Source organism: Protopterus annectens, chromosome 2.part1 (genome assembly GCF_019279795.1).
Source record: "Protopterus annectens isolate FY-2018-M chromosome 2.part1, PAN1.0, whole genome shotgun sequence".
Lineage (NCBI taxonomy): Eukaryota > Metazoa > Chordata > Ceratodontiformes > Protopteridae > Protopterus > Protopterus annectens.
The window spans coordinates 694729549-694746957 of NC_056729.1; the positions used below are offsets into that span (position 1 = coordinate 694729549).

At 41.5% G+C, this 17409-nt stretch overlaps 1 protein-coding gene across 1 annotated transcript in view; it reads left to right on the forward strand.

Annotated features, from left to right (window-relative positions):
* Window positions 1-17409, forward strand: part of LOC122794902 — a 2498277-nt gene that overhangs the window by 1281972 nt on the left and 1198896 nt on the right. The window lies entirely within an intron of this gene.

Consider the following 17409-nt stretch of genomic DNA (forward strand, 5'->3'; position numbering starts at 1 on the left):
TTCAACTTTTCATTTTGTGAAGCTGTCATGTTTAATTCTGGAACTTTAAAATATTTTCACTGAAATGTAAAGTTGTTGTGTCTTTTGGCTTTTCCCGGTTAGGGGTCGCCACAACGGAACTCCGGTCCACTAATAATTGGTAGTTGATTTTAACGTGCCAAGTTACCAGCCCCGACGCACAACCTTCATTGAAGGTACGCCCATTCACGCATGTCTCCATGCAGAAGACGCTCTAGCTGAGAATCAAACTGGACAGCGTCTTACTGTGAGGCGACAACACTACCGCAGCACCACCACCGCGGGTACTGAAATGTAAAGTACCCTTATAAATATTAAAAGGTACTTTACATTTCAGTACCCGCGGTGGTGGTGCTGCGGCAAAGTACCTTTATAAATATTAGGACAGTGAATGCAAACGTTCATTTTTTCATGTTTTTAAGAACCAAAATTCTAGTACCAGTTAATTACACTGTAGTAAAGAGAAGTCCTGCATTATGAAGACACTATATAGTTAGCCAGCCAAGATGTATGTGAATGTTTCATTTAAATAAGTCAAATTTCTAAAGAAGTAACACAAATAAAGCACGAGGAGAACACCAAGTTAAAAGTTTTTAGAGTAGTTAAACTTTAATATTCGCTATTCGTCACACAGACTTCATGAGAAACTGAATACCGAACAACCATCACTCACTTTTAAATTAAAATTGACCAATCAGTTTCATTTACCAATTAATTACAATTATTTCCAGCATCACAAAGCTCCATAGAAAAAAATTTGTTAAAGAAACAGCATATTTTGCAAGTTTAATTCACAACTGATTTCCTGTATTTAACACTTTATTTTGACAACATCATTAAGACCAGGAGAAACGTAAGAGGAAAGCCTAATTTTCCATTCTGTCTCCCTCTGTTCAACCACATTTCTGAAATTACCTCACCTTAAATCCTTTTGAACAACCTGTAAAATGGAGAAAGTAATTTTTTTACAATTTACACACTCACTAGAATGCTTGTAAAAGCATTATTAGAATTTTTCTTTTTTATAGCGTATTCATGTTCTTGAATTCTCTTCCTTAAAGCACTAGTTGACATTTCTATATAAAAACCAGGACATGATGAGCAAAGCGGCAATGTATACAGTGTCTGAAGTGCCACAATCACATCTACCAGGAACCATTAATGTCCTTTCTAAGTGTGTTAAAAAAATGTGTGGGCCTGCATAAATAAGTCTACAAGATCTGCATCCCTTGCATTTAAACATACCCACTCCTCATCCAATAGGGGCTTTTTGCGACAGTCTATTGGATTCAAGCATTTGTTTAATACTTGAATTACTTCTATAAACAAAAGATGGACTATCCCCAAGAACCATGGCAATATCACTATTTCCTAAAATAATCTTCCAATTTTCACCAAGAATGTTATGTCAGATTTTTGAATGCACAATACAAAGTTATAGGTTTATCAGCATGTGAATTTTTAAAATAACTGCATTCATTATGTAAGGATACTACAAACTGTAAAAATTGTTGTTTCTTATAAAAACATGATATAAGTGCAATAATATATGGCATAGGAGTATGGGTTAGTATGGGATTTTCTCATGCTTAAGAGTGCCAGTTGGGTCTATATTAGTTCATCGAAAGCTTAGGTTGTTGAATCTGTAATGATCGACACCGAAGCGTCGAACTTGCAAAATCGCGAATGGCCATTTAAGCGAATTCTTTCCTCAGGAAAGAATTCAGTAGGCCATCCGTGAACAAAATTAACTTTTCAACCTAAATAAAGTGGGGAGCTTTGCCCCCCCCCACACCCCCCAACTAAATATACCAACTCCAAGATCGCTCCACATTGCCAAAAGGGCAAATCCCCCGATAACGGCCAAGCGACTTCTTTCCCGAGGAATGAATTCGCTTAAATGACCGTTCGAAATTTTGCAAGTTCGACGCTTAGGTGTCGATCATTACAGATTCGACAACCTAAGCTGTCGATGAACTAATATAGACCCTGTCAATCTCGTATGTTTTGCTCTGAAACCAAACCTTAACCAACAGAGAGTAAATCCTACCATAACTTAAAGTTGTACCTCAAATTATTGGTAATGTTAGCTTATCCATATGATAGAGATTTCTGTATGACTGAGCTCATTGATGAAAAATAGATTATCTAAATATAAACTCAGAAATCTCACCTTGGTAAGACTGCCCGTGTTATTGTTTAAAACAGGTATATATAGTAGTATACATCACATACGTTTTACTATTGAAACTTGGAAAACTGCATGGGTTGACCAATCACATGGTCGACCTGAAAGCCTGAAACTGGAACAGTGAAATTCCGGCCAGGTCAAAACTGAATACATCCACACCCATAATTCTATGTATTTGACATAGCAGGAGGTGATGTCAGTCACCCATGCATTGCACCTTCACATACCATGATATTCCAAAGTCAACAGAAAGTTACTATTTTACAGGGGGGCAGGCCCCCCTGTGCCCCCCACACCCCCTGCAACTTATATGTACCATCTCTAAGATCGCACTACAGTGAGGAAATGGGCTAATTCCCTGTTCCTCACTGAACTGCGATCTCTGTGCACAAGGCCAAACTCAGATGCTCAAACTACTCTACCCATTCTCTGTAGTGTAGTCGCTGTATTTTGAGTTGGCATTCTGCCCATTTGAAAACTGCCTTTCAACCACATGCCAGTCAACAGCAGTGACTTTGTGTATTTAATTGTAAACCATAACATACATGTATATGTAGATGTGTGTATATTATACACACACACACACACACACACACACACACACACACACACACACACACACACACACACACACACACACACACACACACACACACACACACACACACACACATTTTTGAAACACCTGAACGTTTACGTCAATAATGAATACAACAAAAGGCCAAGCCCCTCTACACCACCCATACTCCTTGCAGGTTATATGTAGTAACTCAAAGATTGCACAATTCGTGGGAAAGGGGCATATTCCCCAACCCTGGAGACTGTCGATCTTCCACAGATCTATTAGATTGGCTATTAGATTACTTCTGAAAATTGTATACTTTGTTTCAAATTGAAGTGAATCAACCAAACATAGAAAATAGATTAGGATCTGTTTATTCGCTGTTGCAAATAATACACTAAAGATATCAGCTCAGGTAGAAAAACTTAGAAGACATGAAGATAGTTGTAAAGGAAAAGTACAAAATAAGCAATTTATTGATGACCCAAAAAAGGTTTATAGATAATTGGAAACAAGGCAAAAGAAATATAAACATCTATGAGAATCCTGTGGAACATAACAAAGATGCTGAACAGATAGAAGTAAAAGAAAATAAAAAAGTTCAAATGTACAGGATATGAAATGGCATGAAGTAACACCCACAGAAATTGAAACAAAATTAAGAAAAGCTCTTAACTGAAAACCCCAGGCCTAGGTGCAGTATCTAACTTCTAGCTAAAAGTATTAACATCTTTCCATGAAGATTTAGCCATGAGAAAGAACTATTTATATGTGCACCCTGAATAATCGCCAGCCTGGTTAACAACAGGAAAAGCAATACTCCTTAAGAGTGAATTTGCATGCTATCCTAAAAGTTGTAGACCAATAACTTGCCTTCAGATTATGTATAAACTATATACTGGAATTGATAGTGACAGAGTTTATAGTCATTTAAAAGAAAACTCAATCATGGCAATGGAATAAAAGGGTAACAAAAGAAAGTCATCTGGAACAAATGATCATTTGTTGTTAAATAAGGTTATAATGGAGAATGGAAAAAAGGGGCAGAATCTAAGCATGGCATGGATAGACTACAAAAAAGCATTTGATAGCATCCCACATTTAATGGATAAAAGATCGATTATATTGCAGTGACCAAGAAACAATGACAGACAACTTTACAGCTAAGCTATGATAAATGGCAATTTTTTTATCTCAGAGGAAAAAAATCAAAGGGAATATATTGCTGTGACCAATAACTCGTGTCTATGAGTCACAGTCGACATATGCTCAGTGTAGCACTCTCCATTATCGCCTAGCACTTAATCTCTTGCCTCCAGAAACAATCAAGTTTTTAAAATATCACTAGTATTATTTTGAAAAGTTCACAAGATAACCTTAATCAGTCGATAAATAATTATTGCAAAATTCCTCTTCTTAATACATAAATACCAGATGTCCTTCTATTCCTATGTTGCAGTATTCTTTGTGTGGGATTTTCCACCTCAGGCCACCCGTCGTCAGCTCAGATACAAAAGCTTCAGCTTGACTGTTATAGTTATGGGATGTCACATGTAGGACCATAAACCAGGGACCTTAAATGTGACATCTGCACACACCTGAACCTCAGAACTTTTCAGCCCCAGATGACTGTCACTTTGTGTGCTTTGCTCCTTCACATAAGATATCTTAAAGCTAAGTACCCTGTTGGGGTTTTCTTCTTTATCCTCTAGCTAAAGCTTGGTTTGTTGTAGTAATCTTTAGTGGATGTCATCAAAAAGGGCAATGCCAATGCGGCGCCAGATACCCCATAAAGGCATGCACGACGCTGTGTTTTTTGCTTGGCCGGAACACGATCACAACTCTTGCTCTAAGACCCTCTGGCTACACTTAACCTCTCTAGAAAAGCGTGTAAAAAATTAGCACTCAGGATGGATCCTGTCTTGAAGCCCGACTGAACATCCATGAAGGAAGGCCAAGATTCCTAGGTCCTCTTCCACTGCTGCTCCGCTTTCAGACTCCCCACCAGCTACCGATTTAGGAGTTGAAGGATGTCCGACAGATCCGTCGACTTCCACGGTGACCTTTGAGGAAGCCACTTCGCAGTTGATGACAAGTACGTCCCCGAGCCAACCCAGACATCGGCTACCGACGAGATTTAGGGGGAACCAGACACAGCAGGGCCTCCAACCGGAATTCCTCCTCCCGACACAGCTACCCTTAGCCAGGCATCCAATTCCAGGCCTAGGCTTAAGTCCACCCCTTCCAAAAAGAAACAGAAAACCAAACATCTGGCTACACCAACCGAGGGCCTACCAGACTGGCAGTCCTTCACTTCATCTTTGATGCAGGCCTTTATGGCCCTTAGGCCTTCAGCCTCTTCTCCATCTACTCTTCCTCTCCTCAGCCCTAGGCCTGCCTCCTCTCTTCCACCACCTACCTCACAAGACAGGTTAGAAGAGCAAGAGACCTATTATTCATCTTCAGATGAATCTACTTCTTACATTTCCCAAATAGCCTCTCCTCAAGAGCATTATTCCCCAGATGAATCCATTGAAGGGGACTTCCCTCCTGAGGATATCACCTTTGGTGAAACCATAACCAAAATGAAGGAATACTTCAAATGGGACACCTCACAAATGTCTGATACTGAAAAAAGGTATTTTGAACTATTACAAGTTGAATCCCCTCCTTCTGCCATTCCACCTGTTATTCTTGCCTGTTTAGATCCCTTTTCCTCAGCCTCAGACACCAGATTCCCAGCCACCTACCCTAATAGGCCAGACCGCCTCTACAAGGTGCCTGTTGACAAGAAATTTCTAGACAAACCTCCCCTGGCAGATCCTGCTTTGATTGCCATTTCACCAGGTAAACAATCCAGACTCATTCCATCTGCCTCTCTCTTACCTATGGACAAAGACAGCAAAACAGTGGATATAATTGTAAAAAGTTTTACACCTCGTCCACATTGGCCTTTAGAGCCATCAACTGTCAAACCCATTTGACCAAATATGCTTTGGCCTAGTCTCTCAAGCCGCTACTCTGCTGGCTGCTACTCCTGACTGCCCCACTAAATCTGACATCTCTTCCAAACTATCTCTGGCTGTTCAAGTAGCCATACACTCCATTAGATGCAGTTATGATGCTGCACAGGGCTCTGCACGCTCTGCAGCATCTGCCACTGTACTCAGTAGATGTTCCTGGCTTTGTCTGCAACACTTACCAGAAGACTTCAAGTCTCAAATCTTAGATGCCCCTCTGGACCGTAATTTCCTGTTTGGTAAACAGTCAGCTGACCTATTCAAAAATCTGCAGGAAAAGAGTAAGGAATTGCAAGACATCAAGCATCTTCTGGTGTCCCCTATTCCTAAATATTACAGGAATTACCATGCCAAAGCCACCTTTATCAGAAGAAACCCTACCCCAGCTGGACCTACTTCTTCCAGACACAAGAGGGGCCAGAAGACAAACCCCTTCCAGGCCAATTGTCTTTGAACCTTCTCTCGACATCTATTTCAAGATAGAGGAGGTTCCAACAATACTTGAGTGTCTTGCCCTCCTTCTCCTTTCTGCCCACCTCTCCCACTGCCTCCCCTTTTGGAAAACCATCAACACAGACAAATGGGTTCTGGCAATTATTCAAAAAGGATACTTCCTCTCCTGGAAAGAAAGGCTACCCTTAAGGGGTATCCCCTTCCCCCCAAAAAATCTGAGACATCTCTTCCCACATATTCTGACAGACCTTCTGAACTTGGGCCCCGTAGAACCTGCCCCTCCAGGGCAGTTAGGAAAGGACTTCTATTCAAGACTATTTCTGGTCCCCAAAAAAGATGGAGCATGGAGACTGATTCTAGACCTTTCCTTCTTAAACCTATTTTTAAAAGTCCCCACCTACAGAATGCTATCCCTACCAAATCTACTCCCTTTCATACCAGCCCAGGCATTCATGGCCACACGTGACCTGAAAGAAGCCTATCTGCACATACACATTCTACCTTCCCACAGACAATTCTTATGTTTTTCTGGACCCTCCTCTTCCTTCCAATTTACTGCATTGCCCTTTGGTTTGTCCACTACCCCCAGAGTGTTCACAGAATGCCTGGCACCTGCCATAGCCTATTGCAAAACACAAGGGATCCAGGTTTACCCCTACCTGATTGACATCCTGATCCTAACAGACTGCTAGGAAACCCTGTTAATCCATCTAGAGTTCACCATGTGGTTACTACAAAGGCTGGAGTTCACACTCAACTTCCCAAAATCCTCCTTGACCCCAGAACAAGACAAAATATTTCTAGGTTGCAGGATCAAAACAGACATAATGAAAGCTTTCCATCCCAGGACAAGGTCAGCTCCCTGACCTCCCACTTCAAAGCTCTGCTGCAGACCCAGCAAATAACTGCAAGGCAATTCCTATGGACCCTGGGCCTAATGGCAGCCGCCATCCCCATGCCTACCAGTAGCCAGAATGCACATGCGAAAGCTACAGTGGTAGCTAAAAAAATGTATGGTCTCAGCACCAACAACCTCTAGAGCAAGAAATCACTCTCCTGCCCTGCCTACAGTCAGAATTAAAATGGTGGATTCAGCAAGTCCAGCTGAATCCGGGCTTTCCGCTGCAGCTACCTCTCCCAAACCAGTTCATGCATACGGATGCTTCAGACTTAGGATGGGGAGCCACAATGGCAAGCTACAGGGTTCAAGCAAAGTGGCACCCTTCCTTAAAAAACAAACACATCAACATGAGGGAAGTGACAGCAGTCCTTCTGGCACTTGAAAGCCTTCCTTCCACTCCTACAACCAGGTGTTCTCCAAATAATAACAGACAACACCACAGTTATGTGGTACCTCAACAAGCAGGGAGGGACAAAAGTGTACCACCTTTGCAGACCAATCTTACTAATCTGGGGCCTAGCCTCACAACACATCTTATATTTGCAGGTATCCCACACCCCCCTCGCAGGACAACAAACAAGCAGACCTTCTCAGCAGGACATCCTCTCCAAATCACAGATGGATGCTGGACAGGAATGCCTTTCTAGATATTGTCCATTGATGAGACACACCTCAAGTAGATTTGTTTGCCTCCCCCCAGAACAGACAACTGCAGAGCTGCTCCCCACTAGCTTGGAGAATAGACGCATTCAGCATTTCATGGAAGGGAAGGTTTCTGTATGCTTTTACTCCCTTCCCATTAATTCAAAACGTTCTCCTGTAAATCAGGGGAGATGAACCAAAAATCTTGTTGGTGACCCCCTACTGGCCAAGGCAGCACTGGTTCCCCCTACTTCTCAATACCACTGACACTGTTGGTGATACATTTGTAATTCCCTTCAGGCACCACTACTCACAGGACATGCTTTCAGTCCTGAGGGAGACCAGGAAACCTACTACAAGAAAATCTTACTTAGCTAAATGGGAGAGATTTTCAAAATGGCGTCCGAGCAAGGGCAGGGATCCATGCACTGCAGATTCCCCTAGCCCTTGCCTATGTGTGTCAACTAGTAAGGGGGGGGGGGGCTTTCTTACTCTTCAGTGAAAGTCCACCTTTCAGCAATCTCAGCCTGCCTGCCTTTAGACCCTCCCCTATTAGCCAGGCTTGATGTGAAGCTATTCTTAAAAGGAGTCTTATACATCGGACCACCAAGCAAACCCATCCCACCACCATGGGACCTAAACTTCATCCTGGAAAAACTAACCCAGTCTCCATTTGAACTTGCTAGTATGGCTACTCTGCAAATGTGCACATGGAAGACAGTCCTGCTAGTGGCCACAACTTCAGCCAGAAGGGCATCTGAATTACAGGTCCTCATGGCCTGCCCTCCATACACTACCTTCCACAAGGACAGGGTAACACTAAGAACTAACCCTTCCTTTATGCCGAAGGTGGGCATTGATCTGTCCTTATTTGAACTGTTTCTTACTGAAATTGGTACCTTGTTTGCTGTAACAGACTAGATCCAGGCCTGCTGAATCTAGCTTTTTGTTTTGTATGTCTTCTTTGCTTCACTATTTCCTGATATTAATTCACCTAAAATCTTGTTTCAGCAGCTTCTGTGGATCCCTAGTGATATCTGCATTGCTTACTGTACTTATTTCCTTGTTTCCTTGAAAAGTTACTGTTTATCGTGTTGCATTTTAAGTTACCTGTAACACATTACATTTAAGATTACCCAGCACTTGCTCACTGAAGCAATTATACTAAAACAATTATATGTCAGCACTAAAAATTAAAAGCACTACACCCTCACAAACTCCCCTTGAGTACCTTGTTCCCCATTGGCCTTTTTTTTCCAATTATAAAGGAATTCCCAATACTATTTTAGCATGTCCAAAGGTCAGTTGTCAGTCTCCTCTGGTCCAGCTGGTGAATCTGGGAATCTTGAGGCAATGTTACAACTGCCTCATGTGCACAGACAACCCTCTCCTCCTCCCAACAAATTCCAACACATGTGAGAGATGCAACCATATAGCCAAACTGGAGGCTAAGCTCTCTCAACTCAGTACTGGCGTAACCAGTCAGGAGGAGAAGGAAACCACACTCACTACAATTCCAGTCTCACATAGACCTACCACGACAACAAACCAAACACATAAACACACAAAAACATACTCGGGCTCTAAATAAAATCTGCCTAAGCAGCAGAGACCTCCAAAGCAGACACCCAAGCAACGCTACCCCAAAACAAAACAGTGCAACACATAGCTCACAAAGCCAGTGTGCCGAACAGTCACAGCCCTTAAGGCTAAACAACACACCTGATACACTTGTAATAGGTGACTCTATCGTCAGGCACACTGGCGTCCCGCTCACCAGGCTGAACAAGGAGAAGGTCACGGTGAGCTGCCTGTCAGCGCTAGGATCCGCCACATAACACAAGCACTCAGGTCACTCCAAGGCAAGTACAAATATGGCTCAGTCATTGTCCATGCTGGTGTGAATGACCTGAGACATACCTCCCTGGACTACATGAAAAGAGACATAGAGGAGCTCTCTGAGCATGTAGCCCAGGCAGTATGACCCTGACCTTGGTAGCATCTTACCCTCACCAAGAATGATGCCACAATATGAAGACAAGATGATCAATTTCAACAATTGGCTTAAGTATTGGTGTCATTCAAGGGATCAATGCCTGTCAGCCTGGGATGACATGCTCGACAAGCCACGATGCTTAACTAGGGGCTTGCACCTGTCACCCTGGGCTTTCGGATATTGGCAAAGGCTCTTGCTACCCCCATAGTGCCTTTTTAGGCAAGGCTCAAAGACAAACCCACCTCCATAGGTATCACAAGGGATAAGAAACTAAGAGTAATGCTACTCAGCACAGAAGTCTAAACCTCAAGATGCACTCGAAACTCTCCTTAGCATGGAGAACATCGATATCTGTGCAGTAACAGAAACCTGGTTCAAGGCTCCGAGAGCACCCCAGCACTACCAGGTTATACCTCATACCATGCTTTTGGCCCCAAAACTTGGACCGAACCACAAAGGAGGGAGTATCAATATTCATCAAAGATACCCACACCTCAGGTTGGTGGCACAGCCTGAAGCATCAGAGACTATCCATGTGCAACTAACAGTGGGTAAAACTGCCTTCCAGTTTATAGCCTGCTACAGACCACCCTCCCAAACCCAGGAACCCCACTCGGCCTTCCTGAGAATACTGGAAAATATGAAGGTCTCTCCAAACACCATTATATTGGGCGACTTCAACTACCCAAACATAGACTGGGAGCATTACTCTGGCTCAACACCTAGCCCAAAGGTTCCTAGAATTTATAAACTCAAATGCTATGGAACAACATTTACCACTCCACAAGAGGAAAACATACTGGACCTGATCATCACCAATATGGGGATTCCATGCTCCAGACCAGAAGTGTATCCCTCACTGGTAAGATCAGACCATAAACTAATCTCACTGGATATTCACATCCCGGCCACCCCTGCCCAGAAAACCACAGTGAAAAACTTCTCTAAAGCAAATTTCACACTCCTCAAAACTGAGGTGGAATCCTTCAAAGCCCGTGGGCCTGTGGAAAATACAGCCCAGACCATAGAATCCATTATAAATGCATTCTATAGACACCTTCAGAATGCATGGATCATCACAATCCCAAATAAAACCAAGACCCAATCCTCCAAAAGGCAGGCGTCCTGTCTGGTGGACCCCAGCCATAAACAAACTATACAATAGAAGAAGGAAGCTACTACATGATAGAGGCAAAATCCCAAGGGAAGGCATCTCTGATCAGTATTAGCAAAAAACTACGGGCACTCATAAAAATCATCTAAGGCCAGCTTGAGAAAAATTGCACAGGACACTAAGGATAATCACAAGGCTTTCTTTGGTTATGTTAGGAACCTGGGTGGGAATTCCCAGATATGCTCAGAATTAGTCAAAATGACAAAAATACACTGAACCCACAGACATTGCCAACATCCTAGCTGACAGGTTCAAGTGCAAACTTCTCCCCACTCCCACCAAAGGGCAAATATCTATCCCAGCGGAGTGCTGCCCCCCTGACATCTCAGATGCTCAGGTAAGAGCTGCCCTCTCCAAAGCAAAAAACACAGCATCAATGGGACCAGCCGGTGTCCCGGGCTGCATCCTACATGAACTCTAAGAAGAGCTAAACCCAAACATAAAACTACTGTTCAGTCTCAGCCTTACTACAGGATGTACTTAAGAGTGGTGTACAGCAACAGTGGTCCCTCTCCCAAAAGGTGGTGCAATGGATCCTGGAAACTATGGCCCCATAAGCCTGACTAGCTTGGTCTGCAAAGCTATGGAAAGGATCATCATGGACCTCATAAATAAAAGATATTGGGGGACCTACAGACACTGGATCCTACAGATTCAGCTTTGTTGGGGCAGATCCTGCCTCTTAAGCCTGGTTGATTTCTTTGAAACAGTCACCAAGGCCATTGGCGAGGTGGTCACACAGCCTACCTGGACCTCACTAAAAGGCAACGATACAATACCCCCACTTCCGGGCATTATAGATAAGCTCACCAGCTTAAATATAAACCCTATGTCACTAGATGGGTTTGCAAACTGGCTCAAGGACAGAACCCACATGGTTAGAATTGCTGGAGCCATGTCAGACTCCAAACCAGTTACAAACTGGCGTCCCACAAGGCTCAGTCCTGGGACCTCTCTTGTTCGGTATATATTTCTCGGAGGTACAGGCAACAGGAAGGACTGTGGCTGACCAAGTTAGCAGATGACTGCAAACTGGGCATATAATCGACTCTCCAGCCGACACAAGCATCCTCCAAAAGGGCCTCATAGGGAAACAGACAACTGGTGCCAGAGCCATGGCCTCAAGCTAAATACCAAAAAGTGTATAGTCATCCCTTTGGCAAAACAAAGTGCCCTAAATTACCACATAGGTGGTAATCCATTAAAGATCTAGAAGAAGTATTAGGGACCTGGGGACCCAGGTTGATAACAATCTCTCATTTGACAACCATGTGGCCAGAGTGGTTAGAAAACATTTTATATGGCCCACCTAATCATGAAGAGGATTCACATCTAGATCAGGGGAGGTCATCATGCCTCTTTACTCATCCTCATCAGGCCCATGGTGAGTACAATGCCCTTTTGGGATGTACCTTACCAGACACCTGCAGCAACTGGAAGGAACCCAAAGTACCTCACCAAGAGGATCAAGGGCTCAAACAGATGCCATATGCTGCCGGTTAAAGAAACTCCAGCTCTACTCAGTGGCATACCGCCTGCTCAGAAGTGATCTGTGCCTGGCAGTATAAAGCCATGTCCAACCCAGATTAATGGACATGCTGCACCTCAATCCAAATCCCAGCTCTGGCGCTTTCGAGACTTGAACCTCAGCACTGAAATAAATAGGACATGCTGGAGGGACAGATTCATAACTCAGAAAGCTCCCTTCACTCTGGAATAAAATCCCAGTCAGGTTAGGCAGAGTCCCTCGTGACTCTCTTCAAGAGAATCTTGATGGAGTGTTGGATGGGAGATCAGTAGAGATTTACCCTGGGTATCACTTCTATCACTGTTGAACCCAGAGGCACAGTATACTGCTACCTCCGAAAAGGGCATATGAAAATTAATTTGGAAATGGGTGGCCGAAGGCCAAGCTTACAGTCTGGCTGAGCTTTATAAATGCCTAGGGCAGCAGATGGCCTAAGTATGGTTTCCCTATGAACTATAAACCAATCTATTCATCTATCCACCTTCTACCCCTCTCCTACCAACGAAAGCAAGAGAATACTCCACTCCCTGGATGTACACAGACAGCTAAGATTTTACCTAGACAAAAAAAAATCCATAAGAAAATCCAATCAGCTCTTTGTTTCCTTCCATCTCAGGGCCTCGGGCAAGGCAGTCTCAAATAAACAATTGCATGTTGGTTTAGAAAAGCTATTTGCCTATGTTATTCACACCATGGCAAAAAATTCCAACAGGGAGTTAAAGCTCACTCCACCAGAGCAGTGGCAGCCTCCAAAGCATTCTTAAAAGGCCTGGACACTGCTTCCATTCTAAAAGCCACATGGTCAGCCATTCACACTTTCACAGTACAATTAACCATTGTCACAGCATGCAGGATTTGCCAGAGCAATCCTGCAGGGCTTTGTGGAATCAGCCTCTTCTACCTCCTCCCGTCCTTCAAACTAAGCTGTGGTACTCTCCCATATCAAGAGTACTGCAACATAGGAATCAAAGGATATAAAATAGTTGTGTCAAATCTTACCATAACCATAAATATCCTTCTCTTCCATATTGCAGTATTCCGTCCCACCCACCTAACCCTCTTATCCTTTCTCTCCCTCATTACTGATCTGTCTTAGGTCTCTTGTTATAACCTACCCTGTGACCAATTTAACCATAATGGCTCCTTCATGAAACATCACTGGCTACTCTACTCCAGCTGGGCTTTCAAGTTCTGAGGTCTGTGCATGCAGGCGTCATTTAAGGTCCCTGGTTTATGGTCCACATGGCGTCCCACACTTCTAACAACAGAAGCTGAAGTTTTTGTATAGGAGCGGCTGCAGCGTGGAGGTGGAAAATCCACACAAAGAATACTGCAACATGAAGAGAAGGACATCTATGGTTATGGTTATGGTAAGATTTTTACACAACTATTCTTTATGTTGGTAGCTACAGGAAGAGGAATTTTGCCATTATTCCTGTCCCTGTTTCACAACTAATGTGATAAAATAGTACTTGGAATTTACACACCTTTTACTATAAGATAAATTCCTTTTGCAAGAACATCATAAATTATGCCTGCTTACAAATCTGGTTGCATATCATGAAGTATCGTAAGTAATTTCTTTCTTTATAATGTCATTGTATAATAGCAATAATCCTGACTGGGTGGGGATATCACAGAGTTTTCCATGGTTTGCTTGTTTAATCCTCAGGCTTCACTTTTGTGATCAGACCATGGCAACTATAGGTAAATCCTGTGAAAAACATATTCAGTCATGGATTATTCTAAATATGCCCTTCCAGTTTTGTTGCTGTCCCCATTGTTTCAGTGGTTCAGCAGTTTACTGCCACATTTCATTATGTGAGGATAAGAACATAGTGAATTTTTGCCCTACATGAGATGTAACTCTCAACTTCTTTGTTTATGAATCAGGGACAATGCCAAAAATAACAGAGGTTGGGCGGGAGAAAACACACAAAATGAGGAGCAATTCACTTACAAAGTTAATAAAACAAACTGTTTAACATAAACATGCATTTTCTGAACAGTAAGAATAAATTTGTAATGTCTGCCATTATTTATTTACTGTAACACTGTAATTTACCAGAAAATCGAAAAAAATTATGAGGAATTGGCCAAAAACATGAGGCACAATCAAGGACATGCTGGAAAATCAGGGACATTTGAGAGGTATGACAACAGGCATTTGGTTTCATATTTCAGTGCATATTGTTCATGCAGCATGAAGTGATGCTGCAGTCCTTGAAGTATTGTTTAGAAAATTTAGTATAAAGGTGTTAGTAGATTTCATCATGTAGTCCTAAGTTTGATTCCCTCTGTCCTTTCACTTGCATTGTGACTTTTGTGGAATTTATTTTATTTGTTTTCATTGCTCTGCAGGTCATTATTTTCTGCTTCACTATTTTATTATGAATCGTAATCTTTGTGGTTATAGTATGTTTTGAGAAGGAGAAGGCTTTGCCAAAAAAACACAAAACTGTGTCAGTATGATAAACCAAATCAGACCATTTTGGGATAAAATAATTTTTTGCATAATTACTTTTAGTTCTGCAAGGCAATTAGTTTGTTGATCATCATCGTAAGAGAAAAAAACATTTTTTTAAAAATTTTTGATCATAGTGTTCTTTTATTGATCACTGAAAAATGTCTTTCTGAGATCAGTACCTGGTGAAAAAGATTTTTCTTGGCCTAAATGATACTCTTACGGTCTTGTAGATTATTTCTTGCATCAGCTGCCTACTTATCAGATTGCTATTGACTGTTGAGTAGTTTGTCTCATTTCTCAAGTATTTTAAGCTTGGCTTTTTCACAGTTGTGCTGCAGTCATGTGATTGTGTCCAGTCAACTCCACTCCCATACACAAATGCACTACTTTTCTATTACTCTCACAGGACTTGGAGACAAACCAACTATTTTTTTAAACTATTGTAAACTGTTTATTGTGCCCCCTGAGTCACTTTCTACATTGTGTGGTGCGATGTTTGGAAAAAATGTCAAACCTCCATATCCATGTTGCCTTCTTATTATGTATTTTAAATCCTTCTTCTTTCAGTCTCAGCGTCATGATGACTTTCTTCCATCCTGACTCACTCTGGGACTTTGGCAGCATTTAACATTTTAGATCTGTGTTTTTTTAATAATTCTTTCTTTGGGTAGATTTTAATGTATGAGGAGCAGGGTTTGTTTTGCATAGTGTTGTTTGAGCAGGCAGTACGTGGACCAGTTGAATTTTGTGCACAGTCTCCATTTTAGAGCATAGGGTCACAAGTTTTCATTTTGTGCCCACCAGAGTACATGATGGATTTATCATAAAAGACAGCCTTTGCATTGAGTGTGTGTAAAATGCATTACAAATTCTGATTAAAACAGAAAGTGAAAAAGTGGCAGAATATAGGGTAAGTGCAGCTAATAAGTAAAGAGAAGTACCCAGTTTGTGAAACACTCAGATAAGAAGGTGTGTTGTACAGTGCACATTTTTTGTATTATAATAGTAGTACTGTGAATCCTGAAAAAGTATAGGTGACATACTGACAAGAACTATATTTTATGACCTTGAATTCATGTGCAGCATTGGAGCTGCATGTAGTATGAAGAATGACTTAAAATGGAAAATACATACTTTTAGCAAGTTTAGTTGGTTCACGGTGGGTCAGTTTTAACTGGTTAATGACAGATACAAGCAATAACTGTAAGACTTTACCAACAATACTGCAGTAATTTCAGCCTACTGGTGTAATAATGAAATTAAAATACAGTTAATCACAGTATTCCTTTAATTTATGAACAGATACCCTGAATTGTTTTGTGTTTTGCAGGGATAACATAGGATTTCCAATTGTGGAGTGCTCATCTGATGGAAGATTTATTGTGAGCAAGCCCCTAACACAGGAGGTTTGGTTTCCTTTGGCACTGTTGAACAGTTGATATATGAAATTGGTGATCCCTGTCAGTATCTTTGCCTGATGTTGTATGTGATTTTCTCAAGTCACCATCATGACTGTCCCAGGTGAGTTTATGTTCATTGTCAGACCATTAGAAATGACAGAAACAAATGCTAAATAGGTAAAGTCATGATTAATGCATTTTGTATGTGCTTATCCATTTAAATTTTCTTTAAATGTCAGTGTAGCCAGGATACTGTTAGAAGCTACATTATCATTATTTTGCAGTTCAGAAGGGCATATAATTGAGGCTTTCAGGTGCTATGTTGCCCAAAGCTTCCATCAAGCAGGACACATGAGTAGTTTACACTTTTATTAAAATTTCTGTCACAGACTGTGTTAATATATCATGGACATATCAAATGTAGAGCTCACTCAGTAAATTCAACTTTTCATTTTGTGAAGCTGTCATGTTTAATTCTGGAACTTTAAAATATTTTCACTGAAATGTAAAGTTGTTGTGTCTTTTTATTTTCGGTTAGATGCATGAACTCCGTCCACTAATAATTGGTAGTTGATTTGCGTGCCAAGTTACCAGACGCACCTTCATTGAAGTGCGCCCATTCAGCATGTCTCCATGCAGAACTAGCTGAGAATCAAACTGGACAGCGTCTTACTGTGGCGACAACACTATTACCACATGGTGAAATGTAAAGTATTATAATATTAAAAGGTACTCATTTCAGTATGTGTATCAATCTATATAAATATTAGGACAGTGAATGCATTCATTTTTCATGTTTTAAGAACCAAAATTCTAGTACCAGTTAATTACACTGTAGTAAAAGAAGTCCTGCATTATGAAGACACATATAGTTAGCCAGCCAAGATGTATGTGAATGTTTCATTTAAATAAGTCAAATTTCTAAAGAAGTACATAAAATAAAGCACGAGGAGAACACCAAGTTAAAAGTTTTTAGAGTAGTTAAACTTTAATATTGCTATTGTCACAGACTTCATGAGAAACTGAATAGAACAACCATCACTCACTTTTAAATTAA